General features: G+C 26.5%; 1 protein-coding gene across 1 annotated transcript in view; it reads right to left on the bottom strand.

Annotated features, from left to right (window-relative positions):
* Positions 1–14,902, bottom strand: part of LOC112693272 (gonadotropin-releasing hormone receptor-like) — a 99,951-nt gene extending 85,049 nt beyond the window's left edge. Inside the window, exon 1 of the mRNA XM_025568262.1 lies at positions 14,359–14,902. The gene's annotated coding sequence lies outside the window, so the exon portion shown is untranslated. The remainder of the gene's footprint in view (positions 1–14,358) is intronic.
* Between the last annotated feature and the right edge of the window lie 6,843 nt (positions 14,903–21,745).

The raw sequence follows: 21,745 nt of genomic DNA, 5'->3' as shown, positions 1-21,745 counted from the left end.
ATCAAACTTCTTCCCTCCGAGATGTTTTTTCAGGGCGGGGAACATGTGGTAGTCACTTGGGGCCACGTCGGGACTATAGGGAGGGTGATCGATGATTTCCCAGCCAAATTTCTTGAGCAGGTCAAGGGTAACGTTGGCTGTGTGCGGGCGCGCGTTGTCGTGGTGAAATTTCACTCCTTTGCTCAGCAATCCCGGGCGTTTGTTTTTTATGGCACGACGAAGCTTTTCCAGGGTCTCACAGTACCTTGCTGCATTGATAGTGGTTCCCCTTGGCATGAAATCCACCAACAATACCCCGTGGCGATCCCAAAACACCGTAGCCATCACCTTGCCGGCTGACAGTGTCGCCTTAAATTTTTTGGGTTTCGGAGAATCGCTATGGCGCCATTGTTTGGACGACTCCTTTGTTTCGGGTGTGTAGTGATGAGCCCACGTTTCATCCCCCGTAACAAACCCTTCCAAAAAATCATCGCCTTCCTCTTCAAAACGGGCCACAACTTTGGTCGCACATTCCACGCGCCGCTTCATGTGGTCTTCGGTCAGCTGTTTCGGCACCCATCGGGCAGAAACTTTGTGATACTGCAATTTGTTCACAAGGATATGACGGATTGTTTCGCTGCTACACACTCCTCCAAGCTTCTCTTCCAAGTCCCTAATTGTCGCACGGCGGTTTTTGAGCATTTCTGCCTCCACTGCTTGAACAATCGCATCCGAGACCGACGGTCGGCCACTTCTCTCCTCGTCGTGAACATTAGTGCGCCCGGAATTGAACTCGCGGCTCCACTTACGCACGTTTTTTATGTCCATACACTCTTCCCCGTAAACTTCAACTAGTTGACGATGGATTTCAATAGGTGTCACCTTTTTCGCACTCAAAAAACGTATTACAGAACGCAATTCGCACTTGGACGCTGACGCGAGGGGTACCTCCATCGTTGATGGCTGCTCAGCCAAGACTGAGCGGTCGGGGAAGCCTCACCCAGCAGCAAAGTGGTAGTGGGGGAACCAAGGAACACGGCGGTGTTGCCAGATTTCGCCTAGCGCGTGATCCGGCGAAGTTGCAGCGTTGGAGACCTTACTTTATTGTCAGCCCTCGTATTTATAACGAAAATATAATTTTAAAATTTGGAATCGCCAAAATAGTTTACGATTAAATATTAATAAATGTAATCAATGGCGGATTTAAGAGTAAAATATTGGTCGGCAAACTGATATGAGGGGCGCCGATCTAAGGAGCTATAACTGCTAAATTTTAATGTTTATTCATTGACACACTAGGAGGACTAGGGGCTGGGACTTAAAACCATAATAAGCTCCTTCGAATATGTGTGTAAAATATTCATATATCTGATAAAAATAGACTCTCATAATAATTTATTTTTTTGGCCCCCAATTTTTTTATTATACTAAATGCCAAGGTGCTAATATCTTTATGTAAGTACTAGTTTTGATATGCACAAGAACCGAAAAATCACAAATTCATAAATTATTTTTTTCATCTAATTGGTCATAAATATAATACATATAAAATAAGTTTATATACATGTTTAATATAATATTTTAGTATTTTTATTTTTATGAAATAAAGAATTTCCTTTTATAATAATGAGTTAACAACACTAAAAAAAAATCTATTCTTATATTTTTTAATTTTTATGACGATCGCGATCCTCGCGATAATTTCATCCATATTAAGTGCATCGAATACTCTAAGCAGAGTAAAGCTAAATCGCTCGTTTGTACCATGGTTAACTGTAAATAGTTTTTCAAACTTCGTAGCACACTCATTGCACGTTCAGTACTAGCACTTCCGATTAGTAATATCAAAAATAGTTTTAAAAGCGTTTAAAACTTTATACATAAAATTTATATATTGTACATTATAAAATTATAGAATTATAAAAATACCATTGATTAAATATAATTTTAAACTATATAGTATAATATACTATTAATCAATGTAACTTGTGTAGAGTAAGTTAGACAAGATAACTCACAACGTAGAAGTAGTCACAACGCAGTACTCGCATAGTCATGTCAATGGTTGAAACACCAAACTCAAATGACCTTAAATTGTTATTGTTTGTTATTAAATAATATTTTTAAATACATTTGTGAAGACATAAAATATTATCATTGATCAGTTTAATCTAAAACTTAAGATAGGTACAACTTAAATCAGTGCTTCCCAAACTTTTTCGATTCACGGCATCCTTTTTGATTTAAGGTTTTTCAGTGCGCCCTTCTTTAAGTCATAGCATGACTAATCATAAGAAAAATGTTAGACCCGATAGTATTTTATGACGACGCGCTGCCCTTATACATATAACGCGGCGTACACTTTGGGAACCTATGCCTTACATAGTAAGATAGTAGATTGTAGATACCGATTACCGACTCATTGGATTATTCGCAATGATAATATTACAATGAAATAATAATATTATCAACTCATTTTATTTTTACATTGGGTATTCAATTAAGAGTCCTGTCACTGGATAGCTTCCTTACTCACCGTCTTGTCTGTCATATTAATTTATTCTCCTATTTACTTATTGAATTTTTTTAAATACATATTATATTAATTGATTTACATTTTTTTATAATAAAAAACAAAAAAATAATCTTTGGGTTTTCCAAAAATGTACGGGGCCTCATACTGGAATATAGCTAGGGGCCCCGTCGGCATTTGCCGACTAAACGACCGTTAGATCCACCACTGAATGTAATGTTATTACTTTTTCACATATTAATAATGCAATTAGCTTTGATTACTAAATTGATAACTATTTCATCAAAAGAGTCACTTAAATTAGAGATTTGGGTTTATTACTCATTGTAACTTGTCCTTTACTTTTCACATTTATTACAGTTACCTAATTTGAAACATATGAAAACCCTATAAACTTTATTCTTTGAGCTTATTAAATCTAATCTTGAGTTTGGATTAATAATCTAATCACCTATTTATACCTCATATTTTATTGAAAATGTACAACATAAATTCTTAAAACGATTGTGTTTCACACTAAATATTCCATTTGTTTTAAAAAACTCCTATAATATGCGAACTTTTTAATTGAGTTTAATTTATCTAATTTAGAGATGTATATAATTATAAATTTTAATTCAGAAAAATGATATATTTTGTAAATATTATATTGATATCCATAATATTATTTAAGTAAGTAATTAATGATTATATATTTGATATGATTTTACTATGTAATTTTAATGTATTTAATTGCAATTTTAACATTTTTATACGGCAATTTTGATACATTTTCATAGCAATTTTGGCATATTTTTAGTACAATTTTAAGATATTTTTAATGCAATTATATCCGGTCTTTAATTATAACAAATAAAACTTATTTTATGTTCAGTTTTATAAAAATAATTTTAGTTTCATTTCTCTCTTCCCTGTTTTTTTACATTAGCAAATTGTATTATGAATCATGTAGATTTTTTCTGTATGTCATGTATTGTTTTTAATTGAAATGTTTATTTAGTTTTAAACTCAATTGCAAATCAAATATTATTATAATAACATGTTTTTAATGTTATTATTGATTTATTGATTATTTCATTCTAACTATTACTATTCAAATGTTGTTTTATTATTATTTTGTATCTGTTATTTTTAATATTTAATGTCTTAATTAATAAACCTTTATTGTTTTAATTGTAAATCACTTAAATAGTTATACTCAAAGACTTAATAAGTTAACTCATACTGACTATTTATATAAAAGGGTCACTGTCCGTTAATAATAAATAAATAAATAAATAAATAAATAATCATAGATTATTGCATAATTTATACTGATTAAACAAAATATTATATATTCTGTTTTAAAGTGAAAATAGAAATATGTATAAATATGTTGCTTATCTATTTGTTTTAAAACAAATGTAATAAGATTGTTATCAAATATTTTGATTTCTTATACAAACCTTTTATCTATAATGAAACTTTTTTCTCGTAGACATATACCACTCAATATGAAAAAAATTATCTTGGTTAATATTTTTATACAAAATATTATGTTTTATATGTATAGAGCAGATTTTTAGGATTTTACACATATTTGATGGATTTATACAACGCAATGAGAATGAAAAATGTGCACGATTTATCTATTATAGAGTTGTAGGAAAAAATGTATTTTATATATTAAAATATTGGGAAATATTCAGTCCATTTTTAATTTTTAAGAATATATTATGTTGTTATTCATAAAAATAATTCTTATATTTTGTTATTATCTCTTTATAATTTTATCATAGTAGGAAAACAATTTAATTTGATTTAAGAATGATAAAAATAATTTTGTTTCTTGTTTGTTATCAAGTAAGTACTTTATATAGAAACCAAATAGGTAACATTGGTTACGGTTCTGTCGGATCATGATTATACCATAGATAATAAAGACATTTTAGCGGGTGATAACATTTAATAAAAATTGGACTAGGTCAGGGAATAATATAGAACAACTTTAACTTTTAGCTTAATTGCTAATATGAAGAATACACTACTGAAATCGATTGACGTTGAAATGTCATTCAGTTTATATAAAAATATTTTAAAAGATAGAAAAACAAATTTAACTTTTGACAATAAAACTAATTCCAAAGGCTAACAAGTCTCCTAATACTAACCTCACACTGCTTTATAAGCTTACTTTTAACTTTATCTAAAGTATTTGAAAATATGGTTATAAAAACACTAATATCTCCAGCTACTCAACAACAACTATTCCCGACACACAATTTGACTTCAGATCCAATCACCCAACCATTCACTAACTCCACAGGTAGTCAATACTATATCATCAAGAAAAAATATTACTGTGATACTGTCTTCCTGGACGTAGCTGAATTATTCGATAGTCTGGTTTGACAGCCTACTATAAAAACGTTTACCAGTACCTTATACTTTTTTCTGATAAAATCGTGCCGGAGAAATCGTAATTTCATAATATGCCAGAATTGTAACTTCAAATTACTTCAACATTTTAGCTAGAGTACTACAAGGCAGCGATATTGCTCCTCCTCTTTACAACAAATTTACCTAAGACATCCTTAAAATCTCTTTTACCGAACTCGATTTCTAAGCGGACGACATGGTAATCGTGACTTTCAACTCCGATTCAGTTTTTTAAGAAACTAAAAACCGCTCTCTGACAATATGTATAATTTAATGCATGTTGTATACTTAATATACAGAAATCTTATAGAAGTATAGAACAACTCATGGTTATCAAATAAAATAACTATACGTAAACTGTAGACAAAACAAATAAAATGTATTAATAGTGATTTTTCTACCAAAATTAATTTAATGATTAAAGGTAGATATAAGCCATTTCGGTATTTTAAATCAGATGATAAACATTTATGAAAGGTCATATTTAGTCCAACTTCTTAGAATAGTTTTGATTATAAAAATAAAATGACGAACCAAAAGGTTTGAATCAAATTTTGAAGGACATATTATTTATATATTATAATTAAGTAAAAATGTAATAAGATATTCAATGTAATTATTCCAAGTAGGTATAGTAAGAAATAAAAAATACTAAAAGAATAATAATAACAATATTTATATTTTTTATCATCAATATCAGTTCAACAGATAAATTATCATTATACTATACATATATGATATCATCATAATTTCATAATCATTTACTTTTTATAATATTAATCAAATAAAAATGTAATATAATCATTAACAGAACTACTAACAAATTATAACAAAAGTAAATTAATTTTAATTTAGAAAAATAATAACCTATTTGTGAGATAAATTACCGCGAGCTCACTAGGCTGAGCGATAGACAGTACGATAAACAGTCCCTGATTAATAGATTTGAATAATAAACTAAGGATCTTCTAGATATAATTAATTTTTTTTTTCAAATTTATTTGTGACTTAAAGCGGAATATAAAAATTAACAGCTTGACATAAACAGATTTTTCTAATTCCACTTAGTCAATCCATAAACCATATTATGATGCCAGTATTTTATTATTGAGCTAATTTTAAAGTCAAGCGATCAACGTCGATTGTCAACTGTTAAATTGCTCTACGGCGAAACTGAATAGAACGACAAAAATTATTTTCACTTTCGTTTGATTTGAATATAAAACTATACTATTTAAAACAAATACTCAATTTTAATTAGTTTTATTGAAATATATACTTTTATGGCATCAATATATATTTCAGGTGATTTTTTTTATTTTTTTTTAAGGTTAATTTTCACATGTTTGAGAGTTATAATGGTAAATGTGCCAAATCTTATGATCTGTCAAGGTTCTGGCAAAGTTACAGTTCAAACATAAGATAGGATATTAATATAGTCAATTTTCAAAATTCAATGATAAAATATAAAACGAATGAATATTAATTATTAAAATATAAAACGGATAATAAAAACGTGCAATTTTTTTAAAAAAAATTTGTATTCTAATGATAGATAATTTTTCATGACAAACGTCTTTAATTTACGAGAACATAACCGACAGTAATATTATTTTCAAATGAAGTATTGCTTATTTTTTCCACAATTCCATTATTGAAAAAATCTTTTTTTTAAATCAACCATTTCTCTTCCCTGCCATGTAGGGCGAAGTAAAGTATTTTCATGGCATAGGCAATTTCATGATATTATTTGTTCAACATATAATGTGTGTAGTTATTACACGATTGACTTGAAAATCACATTGATCCTAAAAATGACTGGGTTTTTAAAGAATTAATGTATTTTATCATATCCATGTATTATTATAGGTACATAAATGTTTGAAATAATTAGTCTTAAAGGTATATATTTTAATACATTTCTCGAACATTTCCGAGAACTATTCGTACTTAATTTTTATATTATCTATCAATGGTTAACATAAATAAAAAGGTATAGTACTTTCTATTATTTATAACAAGAGTGACCAACTTACGGCTCGCGAGTTACATGTGGCAGGCGTCTAGTGTATAAAATTAAAATTAACTTATTATATTATTATGAATTTTAATATTTTTGGTATACATTTATAAAAATTTATCAAATTATATAAAATGTATCTATACGCATTAGGACTCTTAGTATTATTGCATTTATCCATGTGCTTTGAGAACCTTTTCATGTTGGCCACCCTCGCTTTATAATATAAAATTTTAAGCACAATATAATTATAAATAAAATAATTTAATTCCTCAGACGTCTATATTACACTATTTTTATTTGATTTGAACGCAAACTAATTATTAATTTTATTATTATTATTATTATTATTGGTGATAATTTATTCATATATAACTTATTGTAAAACATAGAATAATTTTTAGTAAATAATATATTTTAATTTTGTGTTTTAATCTAGTATATATTTCAATGTTTAAACAATTTGAAGATTATTTTATTTATTTATGAAAATCACTTTTTTTGTGTTGGCTTAAAATCATACACATATAACTCATTTACCGTTAATTTTATAGTCAGTTTTTATTTCTTTGTGAGCATGTCAAAATAACACAATATTTGAATGTTGGTATAAAATATTCATCTCTAAGATATTTAATAAATTTACTTAATAAATAATAAAACAATACATTTAAACTATTGTTACAAATGATAACAAAAAAACAAATTATTTTCAAAAGCAATTATACATCAATACATATTAACCACACCCTGAATAAAGGATCAATAACATTCAGTCAAAATATTAAATAAACACTCCACAATACCTATACGTTTAACATTTGGGATTGATACTTGTAGTATATTAGTGGCCGCATTAGTGGTTAAGCTTATGCGAGATGAGTGAAGATCCAGGATGTACTATTGAACAAACACTACCGAATAAAAAAAATGTATTGTCAAAGTAATATAAATATCAGAATATTCAAACAAATATTATTTTTAAATGGTTTTTTTATTAACGTACTATCATGTATATTTATTTAAAACATCGACTATACATTTTAAATTATTATAGTAACATTTTTAAGTAAAGCATCAAATATTTATTAATGTGCTGATTAAAACTAAAAATCAATGCTGATATGAAATTTAAAAACCAAAGGATTTAACTTAAAATAACCCTAAAATTTAACCCAAAAAATAATATTATTTGGAGTACAAGTATTATTGCATTACATTTTAAAATTGTATAATAAATTTAAATCATGTTATAAGTCTTTATCGTTAAGGAATCAAAGTAATTTTATTTCATATTTATAAAGATAAATATATATATATACATAAATTTAGACTACATTTATCTAAAAATTTAAACTGTAAGTGTTACTATATATATGTAACATTGATTTCCTTATATATTCGACTAGTATCTCAATGGCTAACATGTGTTGATTATCTAACACATCCAATTCCAATATAGAAAAATTTTATACCAGTACATTACACAGCTTACACAGTTCAAAGAAATAACCAATGATCTGATTTGTACAAAATATATTGATGCCAAAATCACAGAAAAAAATTATAATACTTATTAAAAAAAATTATTTGTTTCCTGTCTTACATTCTATTCATTATCATAATTATTATACGCAACAAAAGCAAATATTGCAAAGAAATAACAATTTCAATATTAAATGTTTTAATTAAATATTACTGATAATATAATATTATACGGGAATGCATTCGTAGGTGTACATGTGTACAGAAATTATTGATAACGTGTAAGATGTCGGGGTAAAGTTCAACCATAAAGCTAATGAACAACGCATTAAAATTATTGCACTTTTTTAAGTATTGAAACAATAATACCAAAAATGTATAAATTATTTTATTTTTAAAATAAATTTAATAATAATTAGGAGTCATAATCTTGTTATTTTGGTATAGTATTATAAAGCGAGTCTTTAAATATGTTTAATTGATTTATAATATTATCCTAATAATTATACCATTTAGCTGTAATGACAAAACTTGTATAATAATTTTTTTTTAAATGTTTTAAAATTATTTGAATGACATTACCTAGTAATAATATAGTTTCAAGCAATGTCTATATTGGTTTTATGTTAAATTTATTCAGAAATACGGTTTTAAAATATATATTTAATTTTTTTCAACTAGAAAATAAACAAATAAACAACTCTATGATAAATAATGTTAGAAGGTCATTGTTGAATGATACATAAGACCAGTTCAACTTCCAAACATTTATTTTGTCTCTATGTTATATTTTAATTTATTCTTAACTAGAATTTGTATTATTTATTTTCTTGCGTACTAATACTATGTAAAAAATATTGTTAATACCAGTTATAAATTTAAAAACCACACGATTGATAAACTTCTATTATTAAAATTTTCAACCGAGTAATTTAATTTATAACAGATCTTAAAATTTTTATAGATTTTGAATTAATATTCATTATTTTCTAACGTAAACTCTTCTTTTTATGCTATAATCTATGCTTACTAAATAGTGGAGACAAGTTACGGTCACTAAATATGTGTATATTGGTATATTTTAGTTATTATTTAGTTATTAGTATTCCTGTTCATCGAACCATTTATTTTAATATTAAGTTATACATTTCAGAATTTAATATATATTAATATATAAAATTAAGTTTATTCGTTAATAAAAGTACTAAGTAAACAAAATCAACAACTTAATTGTAATATTTTGATAAAATTATTAATGAAAGCTTAGTACACCTTTTATGGTAGTTAAAAATCAATTGTACTTACAATTTTTTTACTCCAATAAGTATAAATAACAATTGAAATTATTAGCACATTAATACAACTATCTTGTAAAGGTTTCTGAATATTTAGACTTTTAAATTATTTATCAAAAACATACTAAATTATCATTCTAATTTATTCTTTTTTTTTTTATACTATAAGCTTTTAAATTTTTATTGTCTCTTCTATAGTATAAGTTGATAAAAATATAATACTTATTTTAATATTCGGTCATACGTCTACCTATAATTAACTACATTATCTGTACAATTGTGTGCGTGAATAAAATATGAATGAAATATGAACATTTTAATTTTCAACAAATTGCTTCTTCCAATTATAAAAATAAAAAAAGTATTATCAAACATACCAAGAGTACCAATTATTAATTGATTGATAGTAAACTATTGTATTTATATTTTTATTTTTTATAACCAAAATCATATCATAAACTAATATTACAGTCAATGACTTTTGTTTACTTCCGCTTTTGAATATTTTATTTTACTGTAAAAATTTTCCATTTCTTCTTGGATAATATTTTTTACAATGAATTATCTACGATACTTACTAGGTTGACCTTAACCAATACCATACTATAATTTATCTTAAAAAGTCTCATAATTTTCTTCTATCTATAAACAATTCCCTCGTCGGTATAACAATCTAATTACCATACAATATTTTTTTCTATGCATGGCATTAAATTTTCCAATATAATATACCTACATTTAATCCTGTATATTCATGAGTATAAATTATATTATGCTTATCGTAATATAAAAGCTTTATTCAAACAGTAGATACCATAAAATCATAAATTATAGAATTGTATATTGTTGACAAAACTTCGCATTTTTTTTCGATACTTTTAGAATATTTTATGGAAAAAGACGAACTTTATGAAAATTAAAAAACAAATTTACTACCTAAAAGTGTGTTAATAGAAAGAAAAATATTTAGTAGAAAATCAAAACAAATCCCTACTTAATAATTAAAAAATATTTTAAAATTATATTTACGAGTATTTCTATATATGTACGAGTATATATATCTGACCATCATTGCGTACAAAGTTAAATTCAGATACGCTACTACGCAATATTTTAAAAAATATTCATCATTTATTTTTTTCACTTGAATAATAAGTTTTTGTACTATGTCCAACCAAGTTTCGTTTTTAAAACTAGTTTAACTATTTGACTGACTGTAACATCTCGGTGATCATATAACAATGGTATAATGTTCATTAATAACTTGATTATATTTTAAAAGTAATCAATTGTCTAATAAGTAGCTACGAAAGATGAATTTAAAAAAAATGTAAATTATATTTTCATAATAGCCACTGGATCAATATAAATATTCAATAGTTTAATTCAATAGTTTACTCTACATGTATTCTTATCTTCTAAATTGAACAGTAGGTGCAATTGTACAAATTATACTCAACCAACAATTATTCATATCTGAATTTCATAGAACAATAATCCATTAACTAATAACTCTATTAAATTAATTTAATATTTCATTTAAAAATCGATTTTATTTATTCATTATGAAGGAACATTCTATAAATAATAATATTTTATTACATATATATTTTTCAATTTACATTTTTAAGTATAAATATGTATATACTCGTATTTGTTATTATCATATTTTTAAACTTTTAAACCGTTTTGATCATTAATCCAATTTCATTTAATCAACATAAAAATAAAATGCTTATTATTTTTAACTAATGTATTAATTAAAAATGAACAAATTAGTAATTTTATATACTTTTACGTAATAAACGATTACAAATTAATTATTAATGCAAACTATGTCCACCAAAATATATCATTATTCATTATTTCCTTGTTATTTATTTATTTATTATTATATAGTTATCATTATTTTCAAACGTTTTCATTTAAGTACATATTATGATTTTTGAACACAAACTTTGTTTAATGTGTAAAACTCTAACCAGAAAATAATATACCAACAGTTAATAATTATTAATTTATAGTTTTGGTAGATATCAAAATAGTGCTGACAAAATCAATAACTGAAAAATAGATTGAATTCTAACGCCTCAACATTTTTAATGATTTCTTAAAAAATCTGACCTCGTTAATTGATAAACATAATCATACTTCTCAATTATTTAAATATTATTTTCAAAAAAATAGGTAAATATAACAATACGTTATAGAGTAAAAAAATACTTACATGATCAAATTATTAGAATATTAATATAATAAAAACTTGAATATTTGTTATTAATAGCACTTTTATTTATTCTGTAGTAATATGATGATCCATACTTTTATTATAATATCCTAAAAATTGTAATATATAATTTATTTACCTACATTTCATCAAATATTGTATGTATTTTAATTAATTTATTTATATTCACATTTTCTTATTGACTATGGTTACATTTGAAATTACAGCTTAAAATATTTACCATGATTATCATTTTATATAAAATTGTATTTCATTATTTTTATGAATTTAGAATACACCCATTCAAATTCACGTAGTTACCACAATGTCTAAACCTAAAATATCATATAATACATCATTTGTTCATCAAATTTTATTTTTTAAAAATATAAATATAGAAAATATAAAGTATAATATAAAGTTTAATAAGAACATTTGTTAATTATACTTGTGTTTGTATTCAAGATTTAGAAATTGAAACAAAATAAAAAACTGTAACTCATTGCCGTCAAATTCTGGTAGTTAAAATTAACATTTAACTGTAGTCAATTCGTACCTATATAATAAATTTATTCAAATTTAGTATCAAGTCAACAATTGTTTTTATCAACTGCAAAATGTATTTATTAAAAAAAAACTTTTTCATTTAATTTTTATTAAACAATTTTAATTTCAAGTATTATTATGCTTTGTGTCACAACAGAAATCGATTATATTTTACTAAAGGCTATTGTAAATAATTTTCAGTGTAGTTTTTTGTTGTTGCTAATTTAAAAACAATAAAAAAAATTATCTTTCTAATGTCATCTACAAGCAATTTATTTTAATTAATAAGATTGCGTGAAAATTTTAGATAATCTCTAAAAAAAAAAAAAAAATCTAGTAAATCTTAAAAAAAAACTTGTGTTGATATGACTCAAACATGTTTTTTTTTTAAATTCATGTTTTATTGATAGGATTCATAGGCTTCAATTTCATGAATTCAGAAATGATCAAATGAAATATAAAACATTCTACTATATAGTTACATTTACAACTACTATACTATGTATTCAAATGATTCAACATGTTGGTGTGGCTCTATATTCATCTACTGTATAATTACGTGCATATATCTACGTATAACTAATAGTTTGAAGTACGTTCTAGCTCAGTTTAATTTAACCGCATTCAAATCAATTTCATTACAATATGCATAATTTGCATATTAGCCAGGTGAAATATTTTGAACGGTAATAAATCACTTACACTTTTATTAATTATAATTTTATAAATTTTTTCTTCTAAAACATATTGTTAAATATGCATTGATTTTTATAAATGTGTCTAATTTATATAATATTATACAATAAACATGAATTGTCACTTGTAAAATTAATTGTAAAACGTAATAATTATATTTCATAAGCATTTAACATTGATATAAATATATTGCGTAGTACAGAATAATAATTTTAAAATACATTTATTCAAGGATCTTCGATACATGTACTTAAGAAAATGTTATATATGAAGTGCGCTTTTAAAACAATAACGGTTTTATTTTCTCCTCTTCTACATCGTTTCAAATATCGGTTAGACAGTTGTTCTTATCCCCAACATTATTTGCTCACACTTGTTAACTTATAATAATATATCATGTGCGATTTTCACTTTTCCAATATTTGTTCATCTTTATTAATTTAATATCGATTATAATGTGTTTATGTACGTATTAACAATATAATATTATATTATAAATATTAAAAGCAATATTTAAAATAGTATTATGATTTTTTATAGTAAATGTTATCCTGAATTTTTATTAATATAGTAATTTAATAAAGTTACAACTCAAACTTTGAACGATTGAACATTATATGACACAATTAAGAAATTAATTTAATAAACAATTGTTTTGCAAACATCGTATTGAAAACATTAAAAATAACCAACAAAAAGTACTGAATCTAATCATACGCTCAACGATCATGTATTATATAGTTTTTAATCGTACTATGTTAAAAATGTAGGTAAGTTACTTACCACGTATTAAATTAATAACTACAATAAAATAATATGTATCATACACACTAAAAAAATAACGTTATTGTTATTGTTTGGTACGTCAATTGTAACCGCATATTATGAGTTAGATAGGTACATGTTATTTTAATTTAATAAACTTTGACGTAAAGTTCAGATTTTATAGTTGTCAGATAACTTTCATAAGCAAGACTGCCGACAACAGTGACGTATGAATATATTTTGAATATATAATCATCGATGGTTTTAAACTATTCCATAACTCATTTGAGTATCTTGGCAATGAAAACATTAAAGGAAGTATTATTACATAAGAATAAATTCATTATCTACGTATTATAAAATATAAAATGTTTCAATAAGTGAATATACGAACCGGCGAGCGGTAGCTTGCCTTTTGTTGCGATGCAATGTGTTAGGACTGTTTAGCTGTTCAACAGTTTTCTCTTCCAAAATGCAATATTCAAATGAAAAAAAAAACAAATTTGAAAAAACGACTATGAACGCATACAAGACACGTGTAAAAAAATTTATAAAAATATAAAACGAGATAAACGAGAATCTAAATAAAAATAACCAACACGCGCTCGCAAACCGGTTACGAAACACTGATTATTATGATTATTATTTTTATTCTTATTTATATTGTTATTGTTATTATTATTATTGCTACGACTATTGTTCGAAGGGTGTAGACGGCCACGGCGGGTCGGAGGAACTTTTGACGGTCTGCGAAAACGACGATGGGAACAACAGCACCGCGGCAACACTACACGTCGTAAGTACTACACCCACCGCACGCGCGTAAAGTTGCGTACACGCACGACGACGTTTGGAAAACTGACCACATGAAAAAATAATATTATTATTATAATATCAATCTCTCGACGGCGGCGGCGGCGGTGGAGGCAACGGCACGCCACAGTCGCCGCCTCATTTGGAGGTCATGCGGACGAATCGGGTTCGGGTCAACTCGATATCGCATTATGATTCATAATAACGTGAAGAAGATGTGGAAAAAAAAATGAAAAGAATAATAACGATTCGAATACAACGGTACTACGGGGAGAATAGGAAATAAAACTACGACAACGCTAAGTCGGGTGTACCGCAGCGACCCGCAGCTTGTAGAACGACGGCAACGGGTAACGAAGTCACGGGCGCCGCGGACGAACCGGCGTCTGTTTCGCACGAGATTTGTCGTGAACGTTAAAACACGCGCGCGGCTGCGGTGGTAAAGGTGGGCAATATGGGCAAAACAAGATTTATTACGGTTAATAATAGTAATGATAAAAAGCGCTCGCTGGTCGCAGCTGGTCGCAGTGGCACGTGCGCACTACTCACGCGTGCGTGACGATGACGGTTCTCGTCGACACTGGCATTTTTTAGTTATTCAAAACGTTTAACGCCAAACGGGAAAAAAAAAATCGAAATCAAAAAACACGTTGTACCAGTTACCACATTGTAAGGTCACGTGTTCCGAAACCTTATTATAATTTATACACACCGTTGTTGTTATCATTGTTCCGTGTTCCGCGAACAAGTTGATTGTGCGTGAACCGCACAGATTTAAGTTTTACGTGAAGACGAACGTTTTCGAAACACTAACTTTGTGAGCCGCAACCAACGGTGGTCGAGCTTTAATGTTGTTGAACCCGTCGTCCGGACGCCAAGTTTTGTTGTTCGCATTGAACGAGATAATTGGAGATATTATATTTATTATTATATTTAGTGTCGATTGTTCTGGGAAAATGTTCGGGTTCCGGGAAGCACTTCTCGTAGGAAAAAAAAAACTTATTACGATCTGATCTCGGGCAGTGCCGCAACTACACACTATGGGGCTGGTACGCAAATCTGAATTCGGGGCCTAAATATTTTTTTTCGAAAATGTATTTACATACTATAAATAAAATATGTTAACCGGTGTTTATATTATGGAAGGTTAGTCTAGTGGATATTTAATTTTATATGACCTGCATCAATGTAGGCCTGCATTATTTTCTGTTATTTCTGTTCTAAGAATTAATATTACCATAGGATTATAAATACTCTAGTAATATAATAGCATTTATAATCAATGGTATTGCATTTGGTCATTGGCAACTAGTTAGTAGTTGGGTATGTTATTTGATTATAAATATTTAATAATATGACAAATCTGTTTTTTACATTTATCAATTTACTTCGATTAAAATGTCTGTAATAATACATCGTGTGGGACCTATAACGGTTTGGGAGCCGATGTGCAATGCACACCTTGCACACTCGGTAGTTGCGGCACTGATCTCAGGAACAAATATGTATATAGGTAGCACACATTCCGACATTTGGAGATGAAACGTAACGTAATAAGAATAATATAATGAAACGTTATATTAGACGTTTACCATTTACTAATTATGTATATAATATATGTAACATATATTCAATATTTTTACTAGAAAGAACTATACAGATCCAATATTAGAGAGGTAATTAATGGTTTGTATCATTAGTTTACTATTTTTCTTCTTTCATTTAAAAAAAAAAAATGTTTAAAATCATTTACGATTTGGAATGTTATTCTATATACTATAAGTAGTCAGTTATAATAAAATTAAAATTCCATAACCATCAAGGACCAACTTTGATAATTTTTAACTTCTTTTAAATTTTTTTTTCCCTGAAGCTATATAAAAAGTATTTATAAATTAAAATAAAAAAATATTTAATTTGGTGATTGTTTGCATTCTGTATGTATCGTTAAAACTGTTCAACTATTCTATTGGATCGTTGACTTCACCTTCAACTGGTTGACATTGACGATGCCAAATGTTCATGTATTCTGTAAAAGAAACAAAAAAAATCTACCGTTATGGTTAGTTTAATTGGTATAAAAACTTTAAACCCGTGCAGTAACAACTGTGTATACTTACTGATGCAGTCTACAGCTTTCGACCATGGCCACTTTAACTGTTTGTATTTATGACATTTTTGTGATCACTTCAATATTCTTACTAAAACGTACTCGTATCTACTACACGTCATCGCGATTATAGTATGTAAACCAGCGGTTCTCAAACTTTTTTTTTCGCGTACCACATGTGTATATTATCAGTCACGTACCATTAATTATTAAAAATAGAATCATACAAACTTCACATAGTTAAATATATTTATTTTAAATAAAAAGGCAGTAAAATACTAAAATAAAATTATTATTTATATATTACTACAAATTTATTAGTGTTTTAAATTAATATATGAGTTAAATATTGAATTTTTAATATCCGTTCTACCACCATGCGGCCTTTCGCGTACCACCATGTAGTCTTTTGCGTCCATTAGTGGTACGCGTACCACAGTTTGAGAACCACTGATGTAAACAGTGGCGTAGCCAGGATTTTTCAATGGGAGGTTTACGATTTAGGTCTATAAAATAGGTAGGTATACATAAGACATATTATTTTAAATTTTCAAGTTCTTTATTTAAAGCATTTAAAGTTAAACAATATTTTAATTACATTAAAATTTACATCAATCGTAGTTTTCTTGTTTTGGTCGCTAATTTATTTATGGCATCATCAGGTTTATCATTAAATCACTGTGTATATTCATCATTACCAAACAATTCAACCTATTTTCACATGTGGTGTTTCGTTAATATGTTTACAATATTTTTATTGTTGAAAAAGATCATTCACTGTTAGCAGTTGTAACTGGAAGAGTTGCTAAAATCTATAAAAGTTTGAAGGTAGAAGGGAAAATTGATATGTTACATTTTTGAAGAGCGTTGATATCATTTTTTGGTAAATCTTTAGTAAATTTTTGTTCCCAAATTTTAATTTCACTCACAGCTGCTAACACACTGCAATCTAAATCGCCATAATACATTTCAACTAGCTGCTTAATTTTTTTCTTCGTATTTTATACTATTGGATGATGTTAAAATAACGTTAATATTTTCAATTATAGATCTATGAGATAAAAATCGACCATTTAATTGAGTAATTTATTGTTCTATAATTGGTCACCATCAGTTGTCTACCACGGTCAACTATCAACGAAGCCGTGCATACAGGGAATTGAATAATTAAAAAAAAATATTAAATAAAAACTAATGGGGGATGGTTATAACACTCATAACCCCCCTGGCTACTCTACTGTATGTAAACATAACTAAGACGTATAATTGTGAACACAGTAGATTATTCATTTTAAATTATTTATAATCACAATTATTTTGTTGTTTAAGAATGACAAAATCAATTTTGTATGAAAATATAATTACTCTCTCTTCTTTAATTCATTGCTGTAGATAATTTTAGAAATATTAATTGTCAATAATATTTTAATTACAACCAAAAACTGAATTTAATTTATTTAGAGGGATCAAATCGTGTTTTTTATTTTTTCAACCCTGTCTTATGCATTTATTTTATTCAATTACGTTACCTCAATATTACCTACATTGCAATAGTTGCAATTGTTATTTTATCACAAATACATTTTTTCAATTAACACTTTCTATAAAAAAAAAATAATAATTCTCATTGAATTTAATTTTGTATGTATAGACATAATGGTAAATTATATAACAAAATAAATTTAATGCGAGTCAACAGAATTGATTTTAAATTATGTTTATATTGTAATTTAAATTACGTTTGTTTATTGTAATTGATTCATATGATTCAATATACAACTCTATACTGAATGAATTAAATGAATTAATACAAAATGTAATCATAAAAATAAAAAATAATAAAAGCTTGTCACCATTGAACGTATTTCCTGAAGAAAAAGGTTGGCAAAATATCACTGGTGAAATAAGTTTCCTAGTCAATATATTATGTTGCGTTACAAATGTACACAATAAGCGTGTAGATGTGAATCATTATTTATTCGCCATATTTGTCTGTTTTTCATACTATATATAGTGACTAATGAGTTCAGCATTTTTCTTGTGCACTTTTCACACAAATCAAGTATTACACAATAATACATATTATTCAGATATATCAGACATAAGAAAAAAAATTCATTCATTCTCGTTTAGACTGATCAGAGAATTCGCAACATATTTCTATAAATAATAAAATTAATAATAATTCACATAAAAATAATACGAATGTACTCACCCAATGTACGCATGAATTATTTTAGATTTGTAGGTTTCTGTATTTTATTGGAAATCAAACCAATTATACTTGTTCCTTATCTTTACGTTTTCTGGAGATGAGATATGAAAATATATTTAACCAAATGACAAAAATATGCAGCTGTAATTATTTTTTATAAACACTAAACATGAGATAAACAACACGAAATCGTAGTTTAATAGAACTCTTATTTTGAAGCTATTATTGGCTCTGAACAAAATTGTTTTTTTGATATGATGACATAATAGTGTTTTCAAATGTATTACAATACTCTATAGCATATTACTATCTTGGTAAGCTATAAGGAATGATCAATACTTCCTCGGTATTTATATCTAATTAGTAATTATAAATCATTTTAATGTAGGTAAAATAAGAATTATTATTCGTTAATGTATGACTATATAACATCCGATCAAATTCGTAGAAACTATGGTAGGATAATCGCACAAAATAAAAATTCCATACATTCTAAATCTCAATCAATGATTAATATGAACGATAAATAATAGTATTTTTTTTTTCTGTTACTATTATATTATGAACAAATGTCAGAAAATATAAAGATGTAAATAACCTTAAAATGTATTTGCTTATCCTTAACTAATGGTCGTTAATATTAATTATATAAAGGCTCAGGCTGAATTTACTGTATACAGAATAAAAATAAAATTATAAAGACGAATACATGAAAACTTACAAGTTATTTGTACGAAAAAGTATTTTATTAACTAACTAAATACCTATTACAGTATTCCAGGAGCGGGTTTTATCACTAACCAAGGGAGGGGCTAATGGAGGTTTAAGAATTTAGTTAGTTGGTTTTGTAAATCTATATAAAATTTTAAATTACAGAATATGTTTTTGACTCCCTCATAAGTAAGTCATTTTTTTCACAATAATGACAAAATTTAAATAGTAGATTAGTTAAAAAAAAATATATAAAATAGGTACCATATTCATCAATGACCATTGACGATATTTTATTATAATTATTAATATATAATACTTTGCTTTGTAAAATAGATAGCTTAGTCCCAAGGAGGGGGCTATTGCCCCCTTAGTTACCCCCTTAAACCCACCCGTGCAGTATTCGCTAGTGTTTTAATAATAAAATATTTTTTTTTTATTAGGTGATCACAAACAATTTTACAATATTGAGCAAGTATTTTAAAAACTTGTTTAAAAATTGTTATGTTAGAAGACAATTATTGTTCACTATCTGAATATATATATATCAAATATATAAACTAAACTTTAAGTTTGGTACTGTATAGTGTAGATGTGTAGGTAGGTATTGTTCGAAAGTAATATTTTTATTATATATATAATATAATGATTGGAATATTTTCATTTTTTTTACTGAATGAATTTGCAATTAATTACTATAGGTATTATTTTTTTAGGTATTGGTTATTCCATAAAGATTAAGTTTATAGTTTGAGATACAAAATTAATATATACAATATCGATTATTGAACAATTATAATAAAGAAACATTAAAACATAGAGAAGACCAATTGTTATACAACCACATAGAATCAAAATCTAAAATCCAAGTTTTTTCATTGCCGTAGTTTTAAACCATTAATACAGGTAGGTATTGTAAACATTATTTAAGGTTATAATTTTTATTCCAGACTGGACTTGTTTGCTATCAAAATGTGTGATGTATAATAATTGTTATTGACATTAAATTAATTAGGTTTTTCAGGTAGGACAGTAGATTTTTATTTTTTAGTTATTTTTTAATTCCGTTACTATTTACAAAATATTTTAATAAAGATAGTACATTTATTTTTTTAAAAAAATTAAAATTAAAATGTTCATGCCAATAAAATATATACCTCCCTAAATACTTTAAATTATTTTAACTCTTTCAGAAGCCACACATATTAAATATAATCCAGAGTAGAAGGCTACAGTAGGCAGGTCACTCATATCAGAACCTACTGCTGCACATGGTATTGACAGAGAACTCAGAAGGAAAGAGGTTTCTTGGACAACCTCGTTAAAGATGTTGGCTTCGTTGAATGGTGGCTCAGATTGGAAAATAATAGTAGCTGACGGAGTGACCTGGAGGATTGAATGTTTGACTGTATGGTCCTAGTGGCAGGCAATACCCCAAGAAGAAGAAGAAGAACAACAATAATTTAAATGTATTAATTATGCTTTATTATGTTAATAGATATTGTAAATAATCATATACCAAAAACGTTAAAACGCATTATTTTTATAATATATCGTTTCCATTTTGATAATGTTAATCCAACCTGAAAAATACAATTATTATTTTTGAATACAGTCAAAAATTTAAAATTATATTTTAACTAAAGCAAATTTGTATTAGTTTTAGTTTAATATTAACAAAAATGTATTTAACATATATGTAATGATTACCTAGATAATATGATCAAGTTGTAGATAAGTATCTAAACCCTTTGCTACTAACAATTATGATAAACTTGTAATTCATTCTCAAATATATTATATTTATATATGATTTTATTTTATTTTGGTATTAAAATTCAAACAGTATAAATAATATCAATTTTTATTTTAATAATAGTTTTTCTTATTAAAAATAGACAACAATATTGAATTTATTTAGAATTTTTAATT

The sequence above is a fragment of the Sipha flava genome, unplaced genomic scaffold, assembly GCF_003268045.1.
Source record: "Sipha flava isolate LNK unplaced genomic scaffold, YSA_version1 83_pilon_pilon, whole genome shotgun sequence".
Taxonomy (NCBI): Eukaryota; Metazoa; Arthropoda; class Insecta; order Hemiptera; family Aphididae; genus Sipha; species Sipha flava.
This window is presented reverse-complemented; position numbering and strand designations above follow the sequence as displayed.